This window comes from Dryobates pubescens, chromosome 16 (assembly GCF_014839835.1).
Source record: "Dryobates pubescens isolate bDryPub1 chromosome 16, bDryPub1.pri, whole genome shotgun sequence".
Classification (NCBI taxonomy): Eukaryota; Metazoa; Chordata; class Aves; order Piciformes; family Picidae; genus Dryobates; species Dryobates pubescens.
The window spans coordinates 10289352-10316002 of NC_071627.1; the positions used below are offsets into that span (position 1 = coordinate 10289352).

Sequence of the window (26651 nt, forward strand, 5' to 3'; positions counted from 1 at the left end):
CTGTGATAAATGCAAAATACTGTAAAGTGAAGTGAAACAGTTTCACGGCAGACAAAGTCAGAGTGACCAGAGAAAGGCAGTGTAACATCGTAGTCCCGTTTACCTCCCAGTAATGGGTCGGTATGCCTGTATCATATAAGGTCTTTCTGAGGAGAGAACTGTGCATTTTTATAAGAATATGAGTGCAGAGCTGGGACCTAAAAATAGAGAATTGGGTTAAAACTGGCCACAAGGCAGCAGAAAGCATAAAGGGAAAAGGGATGCAATTTATGCCCATAAGATTTATTGAGCCAAAAGTTTATTTCACCTGTTGTTTCTTTTCTTCATATATATCTCTCGCTGCACCTTGAGACTCCATTAATCACTGAAATGTAAACCACATGAGAAAAGAGAAAGAGGAGCCTTTAATGGAGTCTGCTCATTAAAAAAAAAAAAGAGCACAGGGATCTGATCAGTCTTACTCTAACATTAGTCTTACTCTTACATGGGCAGGTTTAACTTTTTTTTTAAAACATTTTAATGTCATTTCAACTCTTCAAATAATGTTATTGTCTTTATAGTTAGAATTTATTTTGACCCTTAAAAACATCAAAGTTCTTGGAAATGGGTCAGGGATTTGGGGCTTGATTCATTAACAGCATTAGGGTCGTCTTCAACCAGAAGAATTTTTCTGCACCTCTAGAGGCGTTCTGAAAATCCTAAAATAAATAATAGAAAAATAGTGATTTAAAACCTAATTTCTAATACAAACCAGACCCGGCTGTCTAGATGAAGAATAAGCTTCAATAAATGGAAGACAGATGCAAGCCTCTTCAGTATGAAGAGTAGCGAGGATGCAGAAATAGAAATAGGTTTTTCATTACATGAGGGATTATGCTTGGGCCAGAAATGCCAAATATTCTGTGGACCGCAGCTGCACTTTCTGTCTGCTCTTGTATTAGCTGGTAATAGTAAAACAATGATGTGATAGTAGAGACAGCTATTTTGTTCTCGGAAATACAGAAAAGCTGTTTTCCTTTCCTTTGCTCGGATTGCCATATTGTACTCCATGGCATATCTTAAACTTCTGTCCTTCTGCAGAAAATGGGCTACAAATTAAAATATAAATTCTCCTTGAGCATCACCTGAGGATGCACATACAGCTGCCGAGGTGCTCCCTTAGCCAATTTTTTCTTCTGTCATTCTGACACTCCTTAGTCAATTCAGGGCCTCGTTATTTGCTTGCACAACCTGGGTCATTGCAATTGCTGAAGCAGCCATGGGCAAGTGCTACCAATTAGGCCTGTAACTAAGGAAGGATGTTTCTGTTACTGGAACCAGTGAACTTCGAGACATTTGAGGAAACAGCAAGATGCATCTTGCTACTTGATGGGTTTTCTGTCATTTGATCACTATTCCCCAGTCTCATATTAACAGAGAAACTGGAAATAGTATTGGTTTTCAGGATACAGTTTGTTGGAGGGTTTCACTCAGTCTCATCCTAGGATATTTATAAAGGGAAAATATTGAAGTTGAAAAAGTGCTTTTAATCCCTTGTATTTTTTACAGATCTTTAAGTTAGCAAGTTTTATCTCCTGTTTTAGGACCAAAAAAAAAAGGTTTGACAATATCAAATACACACAGTTCTTGTCATCTTCATATTCTTTTTTCTTTTTTTCCTGTCAAAAATCTATGCATGTTCTTTTTATAAATATCACTGTGAAAACAGTCTGCTTAACTCTATTTTACCGTGCTGTGAAGTATGGGTTTAATATGTTGTTTGACTTTTTAAAGAGAGTGTTCATAAATCTCTCATCTTTTTTTCCTATATTTACCACTAGAAAACTGTAAACAGCTAGAACAGAAAAAAAAAAACTTTTAAAGACAGGGCAATTTGCCTAACATTGCTTAGAAACTTCTGGATTACAAACACATGACAAGTAAACTGAAAGAGAGTGATTTCCGTACTTGAGGGACACATATTTGATGTGTAATTCACTGTTTTGGAATTCCAGGATACCAGTTTCAAAGCTATCTCCATGCCAACCTGCATTTCAACCTGCCTATGAAGCACAGATTCACATATTGCATTGGGTTAGAAGGAACACTCGAAGGTCATCCTGTCCAACCGCCCTGCAGTCAGCAGGAACACCTTCCAGCTTCATCAGGCTGTCCAGGGTCCCCATCAAATCTGATATTGAATGATTCCAGGAACCAGGCCTCAACCACATGTCTGGGCATCCTGTTCCTGTATTTCACCGCTCTCATTGCGGAGCTCTTCCTCCTAATGTCCAACCTAAATCTACCCTACTCCAGTTTAAAAGAATTGGCCCTCATCCTACCGCTACAAGCCCTTTTCAGCAATCCCTCCCCAGCCTTCCTCTTGGTCCCCTTCAGATATCGAAATGTAGTTTTATGAGGTCTCCCTGGAGCCTTTTCTTCTTCAGGCTGGACAGCCCCAATTCTTTCAGCCTGTCTCCAAAGTAGAGTTTTACTCATGACTATTCCCCAGGACAGCACAGTGGAGTGGTTTAAGTCACTGGGCAGGTGTAGCTCGCTAGAACAACTCATGCAGTCCCTGGGCTCATTCTGGCCCTTTTTCAAGGGCCCCTGACAAACAGGGAAAAAAGTGAACTGCAGGTGATGAATTGTGCTACAGGTCCTCCCTGGCAAGCACTGGCAGCTCTATGGCCAGGACCTTGGACTGTCAGTTCATGTGGAGGATGCAGTGTCCTCTACCTGGCACTAATGTGCACTCAGTCATTTCCAAGGATTGCCAGCACATGGCCTTGGCCTCACTTGTTGAGGCCCATCCTATTTTTTTTATCTTCTGAGGATAGAGCCTCATCTGGAGCACAGATCTTAGCTTTTCCTAATAAAAATGTCCAAGTTAAAGATGGAAGACCAAAGCCTAGGAATTCTAGTTCTCTAAAGTCCTAGAGGAATATTTTTTTTCCAATTGTCAGCTATCCCTTGCTGCAGATTTTGTTTTAAATGCTCGATTAACATCATCTGCTTGCACCTCTATACTCTGGCAATCCCAGAGCAGTTTTCAGATGACATAATAGCTGCAAATACTGCATACTTTGCTTTTTTCTTTGGCATAGTCATGACTCCAGAGCTATATCTTATTTTTACAGTTGTACAAAGTGGTTTCCCAAATTTACCATTCAGGGGTTTGACACAAGAGTAAATTACTGAACACAGCAGATCACCAGGGAGTTTTTGTGTGGATCCTTTTAGCCAAAATGTGTGAATTTTCTTAATGTTACTGTGTCACCCCAAATCTTTCTGTTTTCAGACACAAAAAGCTTGTTTTGTGGGTTTGGAGGTGACAGTAATTCAGTCTTTTATTTAGCTCTGTAAGGTTTCTCATTAAAATCTTCAGATGAAAGATTTACTGGTTTGATCAGAGAGCAGGAGAAAGGCTTGGAAAGTAAGGTGATTCTTTTAAGCAGTCACTGTTTAGGTAGTCTGAACATAATGGTTGGGCACATGAGTATGTGCAGATAAAGGTGAAGGCATACAATTGTGTTAAAGATAACAGGAAATCTTTGTTTCTCTTGGATGGAAATGTAAACACAATCATGTCCTTTCTTGGCTGAAGAAAAATACAACATTCTAGAAGCTTTCTCATCACTTAAAGGCTCTGAAGGGCTGTGGGGCTTCTTCTTACCTTCTTTCATTGGGAAATCTTTTGTTAAATATGACTTACATCAATACACGTGCACTGTGCAACCTGTGTTCAGTCTTTCATATGTCATGCTATTTCTCAGTGCCAGCTGTGGGCCAGAAGAGACCTTTGAAACCCATTATGTGTCACTTTCATGAAAATATTCCTGTTGTCAGTCCTGGTAATCCAGAAACTGGAAATCCTGCAGTCGGTATCCTGCTTTTATCAGTAATAGAGATGCCCTGTGTGCCATTTACAGATTGAGATGGTATTGCTTAATATAAAATGCTGTTTCATTTTGAGCTCTCTAACTAGTCTGGTAAGATAAAGGTAATATTACTCTGTGATAGTTTTACTTTTTAGGTTTTTTTTCTAAATATAAGGAGTGTTTTCCCCTAAAACCTTTTTGTGGAAGTCAAGACTGAAATGGCAAGCATAAAATTATATAATAGAGTTTGGGCTGCAGATAAGGAGAAGGCCAAATTTGTAGTGGGTAGAATTATATTATACATGTGTCTAGTTTGCTTATTGTTTGTGTGTAAATATCTCTAAATTCAGCTCATTTCTATATGTACATTATACTGATTTTTTTTTTCACTGCTTTTTGCTGTGTGTTACTAGATGCAGTGAAGTAATATGTAGCTCATTTTCTGTGCTATACAACAAGTAAACATTACTGTAAATTGACAGAAATGATGAAAATATTTCTTCTATTTTTTAGCTTTCTTACTTTATGTATGTCAGATTTTACCCTAGGTCCACTCTTGAGAATATTCCATGGTTTATTAAAAATGCACAGTTACATACTGTTAGGGGTTGAAAGGGACATCAAAAGATCATTGGGTCCAACCCCCCTGCCAGATCAGGATCACTTAGAGCAGGTCACACAGGAATGCATTCAGGCAGGTTTTGAATGTCTCCAGAGGAGAACTCCACAACCTCTCTGGGCAGCCTGTTCAGGGCTCTGTCATGCTCCAAGTGAAAGAGTTTTTCCTCATGTTCATGTGGAAACCTCCTATGCTCCAGCTTGCACCCATTGCTGCTTGTCCTATTATTGGACATCACTGAGCAGAGCCTGGTTCTGTCCTCCCAAGAGTCGCCCTTCACATCTTTATAAACGTAAATGAGGTCAGCCCGTCCGTCTCATTTTCTCCAAGCCAAAGATTCCCGTATCCCTCAGCCTTTCCTCATAAGGGAGATGCTCCACTCCCTTCAGCATCTTTGTGGCTCTGCGCTGGACTCTCTCAAGCAGTTTCCTGATGTACTTCTTGAACAAGGGGCTCAGAAGTCAGGAATGAGCAAATGAACCATAGTTTGTTTAGGCTTTTCTGTAGCAGGGGAGAAGTTCACAATAATAGTTGAAACTCCCAGTATCCTGAAGTCTTTAATCTTTTGGAATTACCTAGTACATATTGGCCCCCAATACTTACTGGTGATGAATTATAGAATTGTAGTATTACAATGAGAAATGTGACTTAGACCCATTGATGCTACAGGGTTGGCTGAAGTTTCAGTGTAGAGTTTTGTGTTACTTTTAGCATAGCATACAAAAAATTTGCTGAACACTAAATGTAGATTCTTCTGACAGTTTTACGTACAGATCACCTGGGTTTGCAGAAAACTGCCATTTCTTCTGTACATTTTTGTGAAAGAGACCACTAGAGACAAATCTTTATGCAGAAGCCATTTAGGACAAAGCAGTTTATCCCAGTTACAAAGTTGGAGAAAATTGTCCTAACTCTCATTTTTGACAGGATGGATTTAAAACCAGCCCATAGCTGGGCAAAACTGGAGCTGAAAGTGTTCTTGGGCACCTCTAAAGCTTTGAAGCAAAGTTGTCTCTGTCTTTCATGGGCTGAAGGTTAGATGCAGTCTCCTGTGAGCATGGCGGGAGAAGAGGACGGCACAGATTTTTCACTTCCTCCTCTCTTAATGTAAGATCATCTGGATTTGGCCATCCGTTTCTTTTCTGCCCTTGGCAGTGGTGCAGGCACCACTTCACAGTGTCTCTCTGGCACCATCAATCTGTTGTATGAGCTTGCAAGTCAGAAATGAGCTGGGATGCCATGCTAGGAAAACAAATAGCACTAGTGTCCTAGCCAAGGACTAACAGATGGGGCTAAGTTCTGCTATCCTCCTAGTAAATGTAGCTAGAAAATTGATAACCAGCTTTTTCAACTTAAACTGAAATAAAGTCTCAGGTCTACTAAAGGAATTCCATGTACTACCCTATGGTATTTGCTTCTGTGGTTGAAGTTAGAGTTGATAGATGTCTTTTAATCATAACTTCCTTCCCACCTTCCTCCCTCCTCCCCCATCCCACCCCCCCCAAGCTGTATTTGCTTGTGGGCATTTTGATTCTTGACATCTGGATATATGCAGAATGACCCAGATATTGCAGGTGCCTTTCAGGAAAATACAGATTCAAATATGTACTTAGGTTTTATTAAGGGAAAACACATTTTATGTGGGGCTCTCAAAATTTAAAAAAAAAGAAAAAAAAAAGTTGAAGTCAATATTGTAAATATTATTTCCCTTCAGAAAAAAGGCAAGTATCATATGCAGGAGCAATAAAATTTTTGTAAGTTTTATTTATTTGTAAAACAATAGCTGCTGTGATTGAAATTAAACATGGAATCATGCTGCTTCTGATTAATTCTAGCATAGAGAAGCCAAAAAAAAAAAAGGACTTGATTTTTCTGTAAGTAGGCTAAATTAGCTTCTGGTAAATAATGATACTTGGAGGGATTGAAAAGAAAGGCAAAAAGTTTTATTTTCTGCTCAGTGAAATTACTTATTTAAAAATAATACTGCTTGAAATTAAGGCTATGATTCACTGTTTTGTAGAATTGTGATTAATAATAGTTCATGCTAATGTAGCTTATAAGCACTTTACTGTTGGGGAAAAGTAAATGTTATTATTCCTGCATTCCAGACAGCTAAATTGAGTTTCAGTTATGTATATATTTTACATTACTGTAAAAAGTGGATCTTGGATCTGCTGGGTTTGAGTGTCTGTTTTGACTAGCATGAGGCCTTGTATTCTGGTATTTGAAAAGAGTGAAAAAACTCCATCTGATGAAGAGCATCGGGTTTCAAGAAGGACATCATAGCACGAGGTGGTAAAGTCTGATAGTCAGGTAATGCCTATTAAGAGAGCAAAGCATGACAGAGAGTTCATGCCTATTTTTCAGGTAGTTCAGAAAGAGAGATCCATCTGTGTGAATGTTTGTGTCTGCTGATAATGAAGCATCTTTTTCATCAAGTGTTGGAATGATAACATGAGATTCACTTTCCAAACAATCCTAGATGTTCACATCAGTCTTCATCACACCTTTACAGTGAAGGTGGGGAGACACTGAAACAGGTTGCCCAGGGAGGTTTGTGTATGCCCCCACTGTGGAGACCTGGCTCCGGGCCAGGTTGGATGAAGCCTTGAGCAGCCTGGTGTAGTGGAAGGTGCCCCACAGCAGGGGGTTGGAACTAGATGATCTTTAAGTTCCTTTCCAAAACATTCTGTGGATCTGTGAATCACATCTGAAGCAATATTTTAACATTGTTTTCCATTACAGTAGGCAAAATTATTTGCTGTAGCTAATGTCTCAACACTTTTGTTTGTAACTAACATTTTGCTGGTTCTGATACTCTGTTAAAACTTAATGCAAGGGTCAGATGAGCCGTGGGTATCTGTCCATCTGAATATTTTTCACTGTCATGTGCCACCTAACCAGTTGTTCCTCCTCTAGTTTGATTTTTTCCTGGGTAACTGTATGTAAGGAGAGGGCTGTAGCCTTGGGTGCTAACAAAGTGATTGAAATCTTCCTCTGGTCTTTCAGGATGAAGCATGTGCTTTTCCAGCACGACCTTATCTATATGTTGTTTAGTTTTAGACACCAAATTACTGTCCCTGTGAGGCAAAGTATTGCTTTTCAGGCAACAGAAATTGCTGGGGATATGCTGCTTTTGGGGGGAGGGCAGCTATTTCTGCACATTTTTTTCTCTTCTGTACGCTGAGCAGAAGGACAATAGAAATCAGCACTGCCCAGCTCTCAGAAGACTCTATTGAGGGGAACCAGCCCTTATTGAATTATGTGAATGCACTGGCTGTTGGCAGGATCTCAGATATGACAGCCATTGCTCACACTCACTGTTAAGTCAGCGTTTACCTTTATTTTATCTGAGCTATATTATTTTTCCAAACTAGACAACAATAATGAAGCCATTTCTTCAGAATAGGAGTGAAGCTGGGCCATTTGGGGAATCTTTCAGTGCTGCTCCTATTCTGCGAATAAATGGCAAACACTGGATTCCGGGGATATCAGTTGAAAGGTTTTTATTAACAGTATATCCACAGCAAAAAATTAAATGAGGTAAAGTACAATCTAATGTGGTGGAAGCTATAGCAACAATAATTAAATATTTTACACTCATGCTTTGTTCTGAAGGGAAGAAGATAAGTTTTCTATTTCCCATGCAACGGGATGAAAAAGAGCTGTACTAAACAAGGCAAAAGAGCAGCATGTTCTTTCTGCTTTCTGGTTGATTTTCATTTGGAGGGAGCAGACCCCACTCCCCTAGTGAATTACTCTGCTTGCACAATAATCTGTCTTTTCCCACCTCTGGTTTACTCATCCATCTTCTAATGCTGATACTACACACTCATTTCAGTGCTGTTACATGTAGAAGCAGTTCTGGTTTGTTTGTGTTGCTGTTAGTGGTGATACTGTGTTTTCTCATTTAAGAATCTGCAGGAATGTTGAGTTTGATTCCAAGGACAGTAATTTATATGTTATTTATAAAGAAAAAAATTATAAGGCCTTGCAAAAGGAAGATAAAATATAAGAAGATGTGAATGTTTGCAGTACTTGTTTGTTTGGAATGTTGACAACTGTTTGACAACTTTCACAAATTGCTTTAAAAATTTTTAATAGTTCTTTTGTGGAGAAGACAGGGAATATTTTCATCCTGACAGTAAGTTCATGATTTCATCCAAATAATGTGATAGAGATTAATTAGTGGAGATGTTGCAAAGCTGCTTTAAATCATTTGTCTTTCAATGATAGATTAGTAAAACTAGATTTATTGTTCTTGATTGTGTAAGTTTGATTCTGCAGTATTTTGCTGTGTTTCTTGGATAGCTTTTTGTGCTTCGTTTTCCCTGTGTAATCAGTATAGAGAAGTGCAAGTTTTCTTGATGATGTATATGAACTGAAACAGTCAGGTATGTCTTATTTTACTCCTTTGAAGATTGTTCTTTAAGTGCTTATATTCTGGTGTAGCAGCAATAGTATGCTGTGTGTTGTGCTGCTAGAAAGTGCAATAGCTTCAATCTGCAGCCTTCATATGTCACTGCTTGAGCATTTCTGTCAACAGCTCACATGTGCATAGACAGTCAGACTTCCTTCTTGCTGTCTTTTCCTTGTTCTCTCCTCATGTTTCATATATTTTTGTCAGTTATCACCACAGCAGGTGTCTTACATCAGACAGAGGCAAAAAAATGTGAATTAAGTAGCACATAATTTAGAGATTGCTTTACAAAGCAGACTCTGAAGGGAAAAGTGCTTCGCTCTGTTCTCAGTGGGCAAGGACATGATTGCGCAGCACAGCCATCCACAAGGAAATTTTAAGGTAAACTAAGCAGCATGCTGTGGCTAGCAGCTGAAAGTTGTCAAAGAAGGATGACCACCAGAGCCTGTCTCTGTAGTGGAGTCAGTCCCGGGGACTGAGTCAAGGACTGCATGCTTCTCTCCTGGCAGCTCCCAGGCAGGCATACGCAAGTTGGTTTTGCATCCCTGTCACAGCTAGTTGTCTTTTGCCATGTTTATGGCAAGAAAACATTTCAGTAATGATAAATTTGTCTTCTAGGAAAAAAAGGAGGAAAAGCAGCAGTATTATGCTTTATCATCCAACTTTTTGCCAGCTTAGTCTTCAGGATGCCAGTGCACATTCTTCCCTCCACCTGACTTTGGGGGCTGCTACAAACCATAAAACATGCGACAAGTGGCCATGAACCACTTCAGCTATTTAGAGATACTTTTATCAATATTATACTATATATACAATTTATAAACAACACAGAAACTCCTCAGAACCCCCTGGACAGATCCAGGGTACCCATTCACTTCCTTCCCAACTCCCTCCCTCCCTCCTTCCCATTACCTCACACAGTAGTCAAAACAAAGACACCCTGACAAGGCCACAAGAGAGCGGGAAAAGTTGTAAGCAGAAACAACAGAAGAAGAGAAAGAACTGTTTATGCCTCTGCTCTGTATTCCCAATAGCAATCCAATGAAATATATAGACCTTATCATTATTTTCCTTTTTCATTCAATGATAATTTATTTAACTTCTTTGCAGTCAGGGACTAGGCTAAAGTTCCCCCTTCAAACCACAGTGTGCAAAATCTTCTTGCTTAATCATGGCTATCGGTGCAAGCAGAGCTGTTCTCAAAAGTAAAGTATGCATTTGTAGGTAAGATTTTGGATGCTTGCTTCCAGTGTTCTGATACTTTAAGGGTTGCTAAGATACAGATAAAAAAGGCAAGTTTATTTAATACACTTTATTGAATACATTTGATAAAATATTTCTGTGCTCTGTGGTTCACTAGGTTTTATCTAAGGCTTTGCTGAAGTGGAATTGTCATGAAAAGCAGTATGGACTTGATTCATGATTGCATTATTCCTTTTTCACACTGATACAGCTACATTGAAAATAATTGTCTTCCACCAATGGGGCATGAAGAAGATGCAGGGATGAATATGACTCTGTATCTTGATGTATGTGCCATTTTCTATTCATCATTTGCTGTACCTTAAGGAAAACCATTAAAAAAAGCCCACCACAATTTCTTGTTCTGTGTGGTAGAACTCATTTGAAACATTTATGTCTTCAGAATTTTCTCAAAAGCACACTTTTTTCTTGTCCTGTATTTAAAAATTTATAACCAAAGGGAAAAGACTGTTGAGTTATAGAAACAGGATTTGGTGCTTGTGTTGTGGGTTTGTTTGGGTTTTTTTTTCCTTTCTTGTAATTGTGTCACCTACTGGTAAAACATAATTGAACTTAAGGTTTGCATTTGCAAATGACTTTGACTAAAGTTTTGCTATTTGAAGAATTCATTTAATAACTTAGACTATCTGGAACACCAGAACCAGTTTGTGGCCTGTGTATCTCCCACTGAGGACCTTATATTTGGCAAAGACGAAAAGTAACTCTTTCTGCCTCTTTTGGGATGATTTTAGGCTCTGTTTACAAAGAAAATCAGTGTGAGGCAGCAGTTCAGAGTGAAGCTAAATGATCTTATGAGTCTTGTTCTTGCCTATGGCTCAAAGAACCAGCTTGTAAACTCTCTAGAGGTACCTGGCTTGACAGTCTCCTGGAACCAGTAGCCCTTTATTGGCCTCAGCTTTGGGAATAATGCCCACTCCATTGCTTTCTGCACATGGAGGCACGTTTATGTCACAAGGATAACATTTCTGGGTGGTGCTTGATGCATCTTCCAAGCACTGAAATAGTTCTTCCAAGGGCAAAGATGACTGTAGCATGTGTGCTTGGTGGATGTAATTCCCTGGCTCACACTGCTATGCTATATTGGTTATGGAAAGAGTAAATAATGTATTTCTGTCTGTCAGTGCCCTTTGCTCACTCCTCTCTTCTTCCTCCCCCAGGGGAGCCTGCAAGCTCAGGTTTTTAACTTGTTTCAAGTTTTCATACTTTATCAGATATTTCTGAGTGCAAGAGAAGGGAAAAGAACAAAAGAATGATTACATTCCTTTCAGTGCCTGAAGATGAAAATCCTTAGTCTTAATTTGTCACCTTTAAGCCACTATTCATTTTCTTCTTGGGTAAATACTTCCCCAGAAGTGTTTGTGACAAAAGCAGTTGTCTGCATGGATGTCCCCCTTGTAAGCATGTCTTAGGTTTGATCCCAGTGGTGCTTACCCAGATTTGCATCATGTGCTGAGTATACCATAAAGCACTTTAAAGAGTGGTTATTCATCACAGATGTGAAGTATAGCTATAAATTGATTGGAAGATATATGTTGTTCTTTCCAGCAAATTCTTTATCTTGAGGGATCTTTTAAAAGGCATAAGGCTAATTGCTAATCAGAGTAAGCTCCCCAGTTGTATCCGATGATTCCCTTCCCCAGGTTCTCCATTTCTGCTTCTAGCTCCCTCACCAAGCTGTGTCTGAGGTGTCACATTATGGGTAAAATCCTGATGTCTGCCTGCTGTTACTGGAACTATTTGACTAAATTAACATGTGTCTCTCTTTTCCAGTGCCCCAGTAAGGACTTACCTGACACAGGTTCAAAAAGTTAAAACAATCAAATTGTTTCATTTATTCTGGTGGCAGATATAACAGTTTGGGGATTGCTGGTGATAAATGTACTAACCACAAGAGGATCTCAGTTTAATAAATCCTGGGTAACATCCAAGGAAGTGAGAGATACAAACCTCTGTAGTAGCTCAAATATACCATAAAAATGGAGAAAAAGTTAAGCCATATATAGAAGGTGTAATTTTTTTACCAAGAAGGGTGTCCCTGTTTTGAGTGAAGGAAAAGCACAGCCTGTCACCATCCTTGTCTCTGTCATTGCATCCCAGCTACTAATTCTGGTGGTGGTGCTGGTCAGCTGTTCAACCTCTAATCTGTACAAGTGCATTGTGTTGTTCCTCCAGGTGCAGGACACTCCACTTATTGTTGTTGAAACTCATTAGGTTCCCCTTTTCCCAGCTCTCCAGTCTGTCTAGGTCTTGCTGAACAACCTTCTGATGTATCAGCCAGGGTGTGGACAACTGCTAGATAGGAAATTTAATCCTTTGCCTCTGCTTGATCAAAGAAGAATTGGATGGCCTTATGAGTAGATAAACATTAGTGATTTCCTGGCTAGCAGATCTGGCTTACAGTGGGAGTGAAGAATCTGTAGGAGTCTCAGCTCAGTGTAATTCCACATCTCCCTGGCATGAAGGTATCTCTCTCTCTTTTAAAAAAAAATAAATAAATAATTCTGACCTTTCTGGATATTTACAGTTCTGTTGTTATGTAAAAGCAGAGTTCTAAGCAAGGGATGTGGTAAAATCTAGTATGTGTTTACTGTAGTCTTGCTGTTAGTCTTTGTGTCCCTGCAGGATTTAAACAATACCATGTATGCATAGACTTCAGCTTCATCTGGAGTGTTTAAAGTTATTAAATATGATTAAGCAATGGACATTATTAAAAACGTTACTTGAAGGGCAGGATGGTATAATCATACCTTTGGATTTCCTCCTTTAGGCTAGCCCATGTTTTAATGACCTCATTGGACTTTCATGAACTTGAAAGAAGCCTAAAGCTGCCAGATGTTAGTTTGTGGATTTCCTAATACACCCTTTTGTTAAGAGTTTCTGTTCATGGTACTCTGCTCTTTATCTCCACTCATAAAGATGCTTTAAAATAGATGAAACTCGGTGATCAAATAAATGCTTCTTTTTTAACCTGGAAAAATATACATGATTTAAAAAATAATTTCAAATGGAACTTCCCTTTATTACTAGTGCTATTGTGAGAACTGGGCTGCATGCCATACAGTTCCTTCCTTGCCAAAACTGGGCACAACCAAGTTTGTTTAGCAGGCTTTTCATGAGTGTCAGTCTTTACATTGAAAGCTCCTATCCTGTCACCTGTTTTTAAATGCTTCAAATTTAGGAAGCTGCAGATGGTATCAGGAATTTTACTGATCTGAGGCCTTGGGCAAATTCATTTGGATTGCTTTGAAACCGCATATTCAAAATTCAATAAAATAAGAGGGTCTGATGGTGCAGCTGCAGCATATCCCCTCCAGCTGGGTAAGCTGAGATGTTTCAAGGCTCTGGACTAGCAAAGCCTGGGTGTGATGTACAGATTATACAGAGAGCTGCCAGGGAAGAGGTTTTGGCAGACTGGGTGCAGCAATACCCCCTGCCAGCAGACTTGGGAGTAACAGTGGCTTTCATGCTACATGCCATCTTTTGCTGGCTTTCCTAGACAGAAATTTGTTGGTGCAATAGTGGCGGCAGGCCAGTGGGAGGGGATCGCCTCAAGGGTAAGGGGATGGAATGTAGGAAAAACAATAAAATCAAAACGCTCCACTTGTTTTGAAAGTGATTGGCTACCCTGAACACCTTGGTAGGGATCCAAAATGATCTGCTCCATGGGCGGGTTTCGTTAAATTGTATTCAGAAATCATATTTGCCCTTGGGCAAATACTCTTGCTTTTATGCATACTAGGCAAGTCACGTGCACCAAAATAGAATTCATATGGTGCTGTAGTCAAAAAGCTAATGTCAGTCATCGTACCCTTTATGCATATCCAGTCCCTTGGTTCTTTATGCCCATTTAAGTATGCAGAAGTGCTTTTTATCATTACCTTGCCTGTAAAGGACTGATATATGTATAGGCCATGTAATTTATTGCAGTATAGACCCTTCTCTGCATACGTATTCAGCACTTACAAATATAAATTAAAATCTTGAAGCATAAAATATTTTGGTGGTTGGGTTATGATTTTCTGAGATTTCTGCTGTTAAGCTGTAGAGGTAATTCCTTTATGTGCCGTGCGTCCATGCTTTCCAAAGAACCACTTCAGTGACAGTATAGGAGCTTATCTTTGTAGCATTGTGGAGCCTTGCATCCTTGTGAGCTCCACAGTCTGGCACCACCAGCACAGTGCCTAAAGGTGAGATAATCAGAGAATACATGCAGGGACGTTATTTGAGCACCATATCATTGGGCTGCACAGTATGTCCCTAGTTACTGACAGGGCTACCATGAAATTTAATTTAGAATTTTACAGACACATTTTGAATTGGAAATCTCTGTAATAACTTTCCCTTTGCTCAGCCTTTTAACTGTGAAATTCAATTGGGGAGTTTTGAAGCAGCAGGTAGTGTCGCAGCACTCTAGAGGGATTTTGCCAGAATTCAGCTAAAGTGCTTGCAAGTGTCATTTCCATATTTAACTAATTTCAGTTTTTAATTAGCTCCGTGTGAAAAATGAGAGTTCCCGCTGAGCTAAGCTGTCAGCATAGAGTCTTGTTTCCTTTCTAGCCTCTCAGGACAATTATTGCAGCATCCTCTGTTTTTTTCAATAAGAGTGCTTAGCCAGTGCACACCAGTCGCTCTCATTGTTCCATTACAGGGAGTGTGTTGTGTCTGGCTTGCTAAAATGGTGAAGATAAGTTCTGAAAATATTTCAAACACAAAACTGGCTTAGTAATGGTTCAAAAGAACTTCACAGGTCTGATCCAGGAATTTGGAGCAGAACATAGTGCTTTCCTTACTCAGACCTCACTGGTACTGTGCAGTCAGTTACATTGCTCAGAACAGTAGCTGATCATTTCAGCTTCATTACTTACTGGATTGGGTAATACTATGTTTTTGAAAGCTCAGTGTGAAAGCAGGTTGGTTTGTTAGTGGTTTTTTTTTCCTGGTGCTTTCTGCAACCCGAATGCTAACAATGCAATGCTCCAGAGACTTCTTTCATCCCAAAGGCCTGTGGTCCTCTCTAAAAAGAGAACTGCTTTTGCATAAAATTCCGCAATGTAGCACAGGGTTGGAAATTTGTTAATCCTGCCTCTGAACTGAAATTTTTCCTCTGAGGATGTGAATGTAAATGTTAAAATATTTTTCAAGAATGAAAGGAGGGCTGCAGTTGATGTAAAATCTGCAAAGACATGGGATGTGAGCAGATTTCCAACATCATTTTATGAACCGATAGCAATCCTGAGTTACATTTACATGACAGTCATATAATGCCATTGTTATTTTTGAAAGAATGCAGTCATTAAATTGTCAAAAGCACATTTACATGGAAAATTGGTGAAATAACTCTGTAGGTGTTATCACAGAGCTTTAGTTTTTTTAAACCTGTCCTAAAAGGTGAGCTTTATTAAGATTCATGAATTGGTTTGGCAGTATCTTCATTCTAATTCCTGTTCATATCCTAGTAAAATAAAAGTTGTGTTTATTGTATTTCTCATTAATTGGTTTGGACAGCCACTTCCAGTAGACAGAAGCAGCTTTTCTTTATTAGACCATAAAAAGCAGATGCATCTTTTTTTCAAATTAATATGGATGGGGTAAAAAAATCTCAGATGTAGCACCTTCTTGGCACTCAAATATTACTAATGTTGTGAGAGAAGGAGGTAAATACATTGCAGAAGCTTGTCAGATACAGTGACAATGAGGAGTTTGTAGTAATTTTTCTTTTAAGTTATCAAGGAGCAGCTTTGATACCTGCTTCCAAGATGAAGCAAATTCTTGAAAGAGAAGGGGAGGTGAGGAGGAAAGAAAAATAAGTTCCATAGTGAAGGGTGAGGCTGCAATGCTAGATGGATTTTGAGTATAGTTTAGGGACTCTTTGTTTTGATTTCAAATACTGTGTTTAGTCTTGATCCATCAAAGACAAAAGATGTATAATTCTAGTTTGATTGCTGGTCAAACAATGTTACAGACATGAAGAAACAGTACTTGAATGTTAGCTCTGAAGTACTAATGTGTAGTTTAGCTGCTATAGATTGCTTTTTGCCACTTACAGTGTTAGCTGTCTTCTCTTTGAAGGCTAACTCCTGGTTATTTTAATAGTATTATTAAGTAACATTGCTACATATGTTATATTTATTGTGTTAATCATTTAATGTAATTCAGATGTGCCTTATGAGTTGCATGTAATTGAAGACAAAGGTTTTTGAGGGTATGTAATCTACCTCATCTTTTATTCTAAGATTCATTAATTAATTGTGTACAGCAATGCATATGCCAATGCATTACCGCACATAGCCAATTCACCCTGCAATTTAAAATGGTGAATTTGGAGGATAAAGTGGTTTATGGGTTGCATTGCAGTTGTTTTTAGATACCTATCCTTTTGGGCACTGTTATGATATTCAGAGTCTCAAGTACTTAAAACAAATAGACAAGTTCTGAAGTGAAGCTTGCTTCACTGAAGTCAGAGACAAGTTTGACCTTGATTACAACGGGCCGTGATTTTAAGCAGGTCTAAACTGACAGACGTTGAGCATGTTGCATTGCTGACCTCAGACAGTGGAACTGGCTTCTGTGCCATTTTTTATGCAATATGGAAAGTTTCATTTAAGTGGTCAGGTATCAGATGCCCTGTACAGTAAGATGGCTCCATTTTACTGTTGTGGATAGCAGCTTGGATAGCAGCTTCATCTGTAACAGTGATTTCTACTGTCTCTGCTGTGAATTTTGTAATATCAAGAAGGTCAGACCTGCGTTATAAAAGGCATTTTAAGACATAATATATAAAGTAATGCAAATATTAGTGTTTGATTAAGTGTATATTATGATGTTCCTTAGATGAATTGGGATGTAGGTACCCAAATGAAATATTATTGTTTTCCTCTATGCATGGTGCACAGGGCTTGAAATGCTTTTGTGTACACTGGTGTGCTATCATGATCTTTCTTGGGAATTCAAATGCAAGCTTTTCTTCATTCCTGTAGTGGCAGTTAAACTGCTAATCATATGTGAGCACACACAAAAAAATTCCTTGCAACATGTATATTGCTGCAGTCTGAAAATTTGCAACTCTGACACTTTGAAATAAAGCAGTGGTCTGAAACTGAAATCCTGGCAACCATGTAAACCCTTCATTGATTTCTCTGCTTGCTGATGTTCTTCCCTATTGGTGTGATCACACCGAAATCATGTCCTCACTTGCAGCTTACACTTCTTTACCTGCTCTGGAATCCTAGATGGGAAGATGAGAAGGCATGGTTGTAGGAGGGCAAGCTCTCATTTCAGTCCCTGCTCTGTTAGAAAACTTTTTTCCTGTGAAGGCAAAATAAGCAAACTTCAAACTTAGAAACATGCCAAGGATAAGAAAAGTCTGAGGTTAGAAGCATAATATAGAAGGTTTTGGGTTGGAAGGGACCTCCACGGTCATCTAGTCCAACCCTCCTGCAGTGAGCAGGGACATCCTCCGCTAGATCAGGTTGCTCAGAGCCTTGTTGGGCCTGACCTTGAATATCTCCAGGGATGGGGCCTCAGCTACTTCTCTGGGAAACCTGTTGCAGTGTTCTACCACCCTCATGGGAAAGAACTTGTTCCTAACATCCAATTTTAATCTCTTCTAATTTCAAACCATTGCCCCTCATTCTGTCACTACAGCCTCTGAGCAACCTGATCTAGTGGGGAATGTCCCTACTCACTTCAGGGGGGTTGGACTAGATGACTGTGGAGGTCCCTTCCAACCCAAACCATTCTGTGATTCTATGAATGGGAATCTTTGAGAGCAGAAATATTTACTCTCATCTTTGAATTTATTTCCTCTTTTTAATGAACTTTTAACTCAAATAATTACTTTGTGTTAAGAGTCAAACGATATATTTTTCATTCATGCAAGGTTTTACAGTGAGGTGATTAGTCTGCATAATTTCTATTAAAAGAAGAATATAGTCTGTGATTAGAAATTACAAAATTATACTTTTTTTTTTTTTAAACTGTGGATGGAAATTGGACTATTCCTCATCTTGCAGTTCTACTTCATTTAGTGCATGCAAGGAAGTAATAAAAGGAAAAAAAAATCTTATCAATATGGTTAACAATTAGAGTTGGTCAGGGTCTGAAGGCTTTGGAACTGTTAGGTTATAGAAAGTTTTTTCAATTTGTTTGTAGAGATTAGGGCAGTTGCAGGTTCAGAAGATGAATGTAGTCAAATAAATGATATCCCTTAGGGTTTTGATCAGTGTTAAAAGTAAAGCGGTTACGCTAAGTCTTCTAAGTTCAGGCATCAGTAATTTAAGAGCGGTGACCTTATTGATGTCTTAAGGGAGGTTGTAGCTAGGTGGGGGTTGGTCTCTTCTCCCAGGTGACCATCAACAGAACAAGAGGACACAGTCTCAAGCTGCACCAGGGGAGGTTTAGGCTGGATGTTAGCAAGAAGTTCTTCACAGAAAGAGTAATTGGCCATCGGAATGGGCTGCCTAGGGAGGTGGTGGAGTCACCATCACTGGAAATGTTTAAGAAGAGACTGGATGAGGCACTTGGTGCCATGGTTTAGTTGATTAGATGGTGTTGGGTGATAGGTTGGACTTGATGATCTCGAAGGTCTTTTTCAGTCCCTTCCCAAACCTTCCCTTCCCAAACCTTCCCTTCCCAAACCTTCCCTTCCCAAACCTTCCCTTCCCAAACCTTCCCTTCCCAAACCTTCCCTTCCCTTCCCTTCCCTATTCCTTGAAATGCCAGTTTCAAGTCTTCTGCTAGGTTCTTCCTCCTCTTGGAAACAAATTAAAGACAAGCTGAGTACTTTGTTCATGGTAATGATGTCTTTTAGGTATGAAATTAAAATTGGACTCGATTTGTTTTGTATTAACATTACAGGCAGAGGTTGGTCTCTTCTCCCAGGCAACCAGTACCAGAACAAGAGGACACAGTCTCAGGCTGCACCAAGGGAGGTTTAGGCTGGAGGTTAGGAGGAAGTTTTACACAGAGAGAGTGATTGCCCCTTGGAATGGGCTGCCCAAAGAGGTGGTAGAGTCGCCATCACTGGAGGTGTTCAGGAGGAGACTTGACAGGATGCTTGGTTGCATGGTTTAGTTGATTAGGTGGTGCTGGATGATAGGTTGGACACGATGATCTTGAAGGTCTCTTCCAACCTGGTTTATTCTATTCTAAGAAAATGCTGACAATTTTGTGCCCGTGCCCCGCCCCCAACACCCCACCCCCGTTTTAGTCAGGAATATTCCTTTCTGCTATTCTAAGCCTATTTTAAAAGTGGCAGTATTTTGGTAAGGCTGGTAAAGCAGTTATCTTGCAACATGCAGGCTGAAAGATGCTGTATTAGGTAAATGAAAATATAAACATTTTTCTTATTAGTACAGCCTCTAGTTCAAATGCAAGAGCAGAATGATTGCAGCCTCAACTCTTAAAATTGCTGTAAGATGTGAGTTCATTTTCTACAGTCTCAGGAACTGATTGATCCTGTGCCACTTTTCTATGCACTGTACAATCTAGGGCCTGTCATGAGAATAAATGGATAGTGCACTGTATTCTGCTTCTCTTTTAAGGTCTTTGTCATGAGATTCCATATTCTGCAGGTAGCATGCAATGCTGTAACCCTTCCTGTGAGAAAAAGATTGCTCAAAGTGTCACAAAATGAAAACATTTCAATAAAGAGCAGTGGAATAAGAAAAGTCTAAAACCAGGTGTGGTGGGTCGAAGTTTCACGCTCCCCACCTTAACTTTGCCAGACCAACTCAGAAGCAAATGAAGCTGTATTTACAAGCAAAATCTACACTCTACAATGGACTGCAATGAATATATACAAAATATACAGTATTTATAATATTTACAGGTATTTACAATTAATAGACAGTACAAGGACCCCCCCTGGCCAAGGACCAGGGGAAGCTACTAGCTTCTCCCTCCCTGCATCCCCCTCCCTGCCCCCCGGTACAAAAGGGACAAGAGAAAGGTGTAGAGAAGTTAGACTTGGCTAAGGCCAGCCAAAACCACGTTATCGCTCTCAAGCAAAGCAACAACAGCCAGAGATCAGAAAGGAAGAGAAAAAGGAAGAATTGTTATGGTACAGATCCTCTTATTCTAGATATTTACCCAATGAATTTGTTTAGAATAATCTTTTGTTTTCCTTTTTTTACACCCAGTAGTGATTTATTTATATTTTTCTACTTTTCTGCTCAAAACCTGTAACTAATTTTAAAGGCATAGCCTAAAACCACCACACCAGGGATTCTTTCCCTGTCCCAGTCAAGATGGTGACTGGAGAGCTGACAACCACCCCAAGGTACCACTCTTGTTCCTCAAGGCTGAAGCTCTGCTTCACTGTTATCTGTGGAGATGGGAGCCAGGTTTTCACATCCTCCAGTTTTCCACACCCCCAAAGTAACTGCAGGTGTGTAAGCTTTTCAAGTATTTTTGAAAGTAGAAAGATGGGAATTAGACTTTGAGGAACAGACTTGAAAAGCATTGCATGGCAGATAAGCACACAAATCACATTACAGCTAATGGGATTTGTGGGTATATCTTTCATGCTGTGTTTTGAAATTTCATTCCATTCAGTTATTGACATGCACAGGGAAAGAAATCGGTCAGATTGGAGGGGGGAAGTGTGACCAGTTTAAAAATAAAAATTAAAATTAATGCCTTTTTGGCTTCTCTTATTTCTTCTGTATGAACACAGTGACGACCATCTTACAGTTCTCCTCATATCTCCTTTCTCATCCTTAGTAACATTTATTTTTAAAAAAATCAATTAGTAACCCCCAGCAGAAGTTTTGCTGCTGACTATAGCAATGCACTCATTCATGTGTCCTCAATGGTATTTCTATGAAATGGCTTTGCTTTAAAGGCAAAGCCCTGATTTAAACAGTGTACTGTCTTAAAAGAGTTCATATACCAAGGTTGAAATTATGGCTAATCCTGTCTTTTGGACATGCTCAGGAAGATTCTGTCATCCTTCTCCCAGTCATTAGGTAACCCAGAGTAGAAAGTTCTAGCAGTTAGTCCTGAATTTTAGGAGTGACATCATTGTTTTGCCAGCAAGGAAGAGTGTTACTTGTTCACATGGTTTAAGACTGCCTTTTTAATGAAGACTCATATTCTTTGGAAGTTATTTTCTAAGCACTTAAATTAGAGGAATCAGAGATTAGAATGTCTGTAAGACACTGTCCCTTTCTGCCAGTAAGAATGTGAAGGGGCATTAGTATAATTGTGAGGCCAGGTCCTTGGATGCAGCAGCTTTCTTTGAGACAACGCCATGGCGTGAGACAAGAAGTCACATAACCCAGTCTAGCTGCATACTGACAGTGCCTGTATTTCTCCTGCAGCTGAAGGCCAGCCAACAAAATTATCACGTAAAGGATGGTGTCAGCTTCTGTAAAACATTTATGACTTCCTGAAATCTGACTTTGTCAGGTCAAGTCCAAATTCTGTGGCAGAGGACATGTAATGAATGTCTCCAGTGAGATAAAGGACAAAAAAGCTTGCAAAGTTGTCCCTCTGACAAGCCTGGCTGTCCACTACATTGTTTCTGTTAATTGTGAGACATGGGAGCAAAATGGGGATTTCAACCAAGGTGTAGTTCAGCAAATTCTGATTGTGTGTGTTTGAACTGCCTGGTAACCTTTCCAGTTCTGAGAGGACCTAGGGAAGGTGTCTTACTTTTCTTATAGCTACCCAATAATCCATGCTCCTCAGTGAGGGAAGAGACCCAAGAGCAGTTCTTAGAATCAAGTGAAGTACTTTCAGGCACTATGCAAGTTTTTCTGTGGCATTCCTCCACTGCTCTTTTCTGGCTTTCAGACCCCTGTCTCAGGCATCTCTTGGGAAGAGGTTGTCAGTTGTGATGAATTGTGCATTCATTTTGTAACAGGGGCAAGTAATCACTAGGGAATGGGCCTAACACACTCATTGCACTTGTGACTTGGGTTGAACTTGTACCTCTTTCTCCAGAGGAATGGTAGTAGAATGTTAAACTACTATGTTTCTAGTCTTTTAAGTAACTGTTATTTTATGAACAACAATTGAGGTGAATGAGATAAATTTTTGGTATTCCTGGAGTTCTGCAGTGTGATCAAGAAGTAGTAACCAGTAAAGAACCACGAGTTTAACTGTGTTTTAATTTGGGAGGGTACATTTATTCCAGTTACCTGAAAGTTACCCAAGAGCATTAAAGGCTAAACTTCTTTTGCTTCATGCAAACATTACATTGGTTTAAGGCACCACAAAGACCATATGAAATTAAAAAATAAATATGGATGTGCAGATAGTTCTCTGACTATGTACACTATAAAATTACATGCTACTAAGATTTATTAGGTACCTTTTGTTTCCTTATGTCTGTGATTCATTGGGTCTGATTTGGATATCATGCTGCTGTTGCTCAAGACTAAGTATATAGGAATACAAGAGTCACATCATTGTTCATCGCATGAGCAGATGGAAAGGAAGATTCTAGTGTTCCCTTTCCCCTATAATAGAATAGTCTACATATAGCAAATGTACTTTTAGTGTTTAGTTGCTAATGTTCATCATATAATGGAGCTATTTCTTTTACACATGGAAAGAGATTGGTCTGCTACAGTTAAATATAACATGACTAGATATATCCTGATAAAGTGAGATCATAGTTTGATGAGTTAATTTTGGATGAGAGTATTTTAGGGCTTAGTAAGCATGACAACTTGGAAAACTAATACATGGAAACATTCTCATTTCTGTTCATTTTTATCATCTCCTCATCTTTCTAAATTGCTTAGGGAATACTGAGTTTTCTGATGAACAAGTGGCACATATCATCCAGACCTCAATGGGTAAGATGCAGTAGGAAAGGGGAAACTGGTGAATCATCAATCTTCCTATTTTTCCCTTTAAAAGAGAATACCACAGAGTACAGGATTAAGGGCAAAACTCTACTGTCCTGCCTACTGGTAGGCACAGAGTTGTACTACAGGGAGATCGCTAACACATGAAGACATAAGAGGTCTTTCATTTAAAAAACAGATGGTCAAGAGTAACAGGAGAGCACAAAGGGAAGACAAGGAGCTTCCTGAGCTTGGAAATCATGGTGCATTTGAACTCTGAAATGAGGGAGCACTAGGTTTATGTCCAGAGCAAGAGGAGACTGAGTGAACCACTCAGTCTTAGAGAATGTTCAAGAAAGTTTTGCATGCAAGTTCTGTCAATTTTCTGTGGATTTGTCTACCTTTGGGGATTTCTTAAAATAATATGTGATTCACTCTAGCAAACTTTATCTTATGTAAGTCAGCTTATGTCAGCTCTACCACCTGGAGTGAAGAACTACTTCTCTGATTTTGTTCTTGATGGGCGTGTAGGTTCAGCTTCCATGTGCTTTCACTTTGTGTGTGTGTTGTTAGGGTGGGAGTGAGAGGTTGCTTATTACTTTTTATCTAAACCTCAAAGGTTTTACTTCAAAATTTATTGTTTATATATTCTCTCTCTCTTTTTTTTTTTTAGAAGCTATAAATACAAAATTTGTTATCCTGTGTTACTAGATCTTAGTGTTAAATGAACCAAATAAATGTTTGAAAACCAGATGCCAGAGACCAGAAAATATGCTTGCATGTTGAGGGGAAAAAGAGGAAACAAACCTAAATAATACTACAAAATATACAGAAGTGCCTGTAAAATACAATTTATGAATACATCATCTATGTAATAGATAAAACAACACTTTTTTTCTGTTTTAGACCATCAGAGATGTGGTTGTCTCTGAAGGTTTAGTCTACAAACCAAATGTGGAGCTGTGGAAAAGCATTTGAGTAAATGGACTGTTCTGGAGAATCAGTGTTCATCTCAATGATGAGCTTTGGATCTAGCCGGGTATCTCATCTCAGCTGTCTGGTGAATATCATTTGAAGGCAATGTGGCAAGTAGTGTAATACCTGGTGGAAGTGTGTTGTTGGGTAAGAAGGCAAAATCAGAGCACCACAGCTTATTTAGTTGGAATTTATAAAAAGCAAAATAGGAAAAAAAAAGGAAACGGGCACAAATTCACTACCCCAAATGTCTCTTCTGACATATGCATTTAACTGCTGAATTTCTAATTAAATGGGCTTCTACTTATTCCTTTGCTGGAGGCATTTTTTGTTTGATTAACAGAGCAAAAGGTTAATCATATAAATTTGCTCTCTCATCGTCTTCACAAGCAGGCAAGAATAGGTAGCTCCATGTTCTCCCTGCTGGTTGCCAGTCAGGTTTACTGTATGTAATACAAACACAGAGCTTTCCCCTCCGGTCCCTCTGACACACTTTTCTTGATATATTTTTGCTGGAATGTGAACACTCCTTGTGTCTGTGACTTCAGCTGTCTTCGTGGAAGTTTGTAGATCACATAAGCTGTGCAGGAGACTAATTTTTTTTTTTCTCTCTGTAAGGGACTATAGCAGATGTGCAAATTCCTGCCCCGTTAGGAAGGAGCCCTAATTGCTCCTATCTAATGTGCATCTATGATTAAAACACAGAGCAATGGAGTTATTAATGAATTCATGCTATACTTGGAAGCAGATGGATCAAAGTTTTTCTTAATACCATGTTAATAAAATCTTTTATAATTCCTTGTCTGAATTTACCTGGCAATTATAAGGTGGCAACTACAATTCTCTTGGACAGACTGTTAGTTGTGATTTCCCTATCTCTTTGTTGTAAGGAATGGCTCACACTTGAAGCAGCAGACTTTCATCTCTGCAAGTGACCTACATTTATGGTTACGCTTGCAATAAAAAAGGGAAAAAAACACACCACCACCACCACAAACCCTACAACTTTGAATAGATGCTGGGAGTATAACACACAGAAGTCTAATTCTCCTCTATGCCTTGTTTTCCTTTTGGGGCTCTGAGATTCACTGAATCTTTATACACTGTTTATGGAGGTGGTCCAGCTGAACTCTGTCTTTGGATTTGTGGTGTGTGGGCATCAAGTGGGAAGTGCTGACAGCACAAACACGCCACAAGCTGCTCTGCTACCAGTGTCCCCTGGCCCTCTCACATCTCCAGCAGAGATGATGTCTCTCACTCGATGGGGAGAGTCTGTATAAGCTAACAACCTGTTTGCTGTTTGAGATTTATGAGTAATTTTTCAGTTTCCTTGCCATACCGAAAAGTAGTTTCTGGAGGTTAGACTGAAAAGCCTTTAAAAATGTTCATTGTGGCAAAACAACAAAATTGCATTTGAATAAAACATTGGATCCCACATAAAATTTTTCTATATTTTCTGGACATTCTAAAATGTTTTTTAGAAACAGATATTGAGTATTTTTTCAGCAAAACATCGTTGTCAGATTCATACTCGGTATTTTGTAAAACACCAGATGCTTGAGTGTAGTTTCAAATTGTTTTTTTCCCCTAATAATTAAAATTTTGCAAATTCAGCATGAATGCAAAATCTGGCACTGGCCCTCTTCACACGACGTCTCCTGATGTTAGTTACTGTTTTCAGGCAGCTGCTTGGTCTGCAGGTATGTCTAGGGGAAGATGATGTTATGAAAGCGATCTTGCTTCTTAGCTGCTTTTGTCAGAAACGGGGAGGTTAAACCCTGCAGACCTTGTGTGCTGAGATTTCCAGGAGCTGGGACAGACCTAATTGTGGCCTTCCAGTATCTGAAGGGGGCCTACAAGAAGGCTGGGGAGGGACTTCTCAGGATATCAGGTAGTGATAGGACTAGGGGGACTGGAATGAAGCTGGAGGTGGGGAGAGTCAGGCTGGATGTGAGGAGGAAGTTCTTCACCATGAGAGTGGTGAAGCCCTGGAATGTGTTGTCCGGGGAGGTGGTTGAGGCCCCATCCCTGGAGGTGTTTAAGAGCAGGCTGGATGAGGCTCTGGCCAGCCTGATCTAGTGTGGGGTGTCCCTGCCCATGGCAGGGGGGTTGGAACTAGATGATCCTTGTGGTCCCTTCCAACCCTGACTGATACTACAATACTATAATCCTATGAGGGTGAGGTGTGCTTTTGTTTCTTGGGTTTTAGAAATATGTGTATGAATAGGTCACATCTAAATGGCTACCCTGTATTCAGAGATTATCGAAGTGATGCCTGAAGCACTGTAAATAGCAGCTTCTATGAGAAGTCTTTTGCCCTACCTATCCCTGACATCTCTCTGAACACTTGGCTGTGTGGCCACTTCTGGTCCATTTGGGAGCACATCGCTTCTTCTACATTGCTTGTGACTAGATGACAAGTATCTGCAAAACTTACATGGATCTGCCACTGCAGAATTGAACAGTTATAAGGGGACCTGTAGTTACATGTATTTTTCTGCCTCCAAACTGGCAGTGATTGCTCTCAAACACCATCTTGGTCTATAATTGAAAAGTTTGTTCTTTGTGGTAGGTAGGTTTGCATACATCTTGTGTAAACAGGAAGAGTGCTGATGGTGAGCATAAAGAAAATTAATAAAACCAGCTTTGTGGCTTTGTCTATCCCTCACTATTCCTTTACAGTGGGAGGAAGCCATAGGCATAGTATGCAAGTGTGG

At 39.5% G+C, this 26651-nt stretch overlaps 1 protein-coding gene across 16 annotated transcripts in view; it reads left to right on the forward strand.

Annotated features, from left to right (window-relative positions):
* The window catches only part of TENM2 (teneurin transmembrane protein 2), a 668081-nt gene that overhangs the window by 514602 nt on the left and 126828 nt on the right, over positions 1-26651 (forward strand). The window lies entirely within an intron of this gene.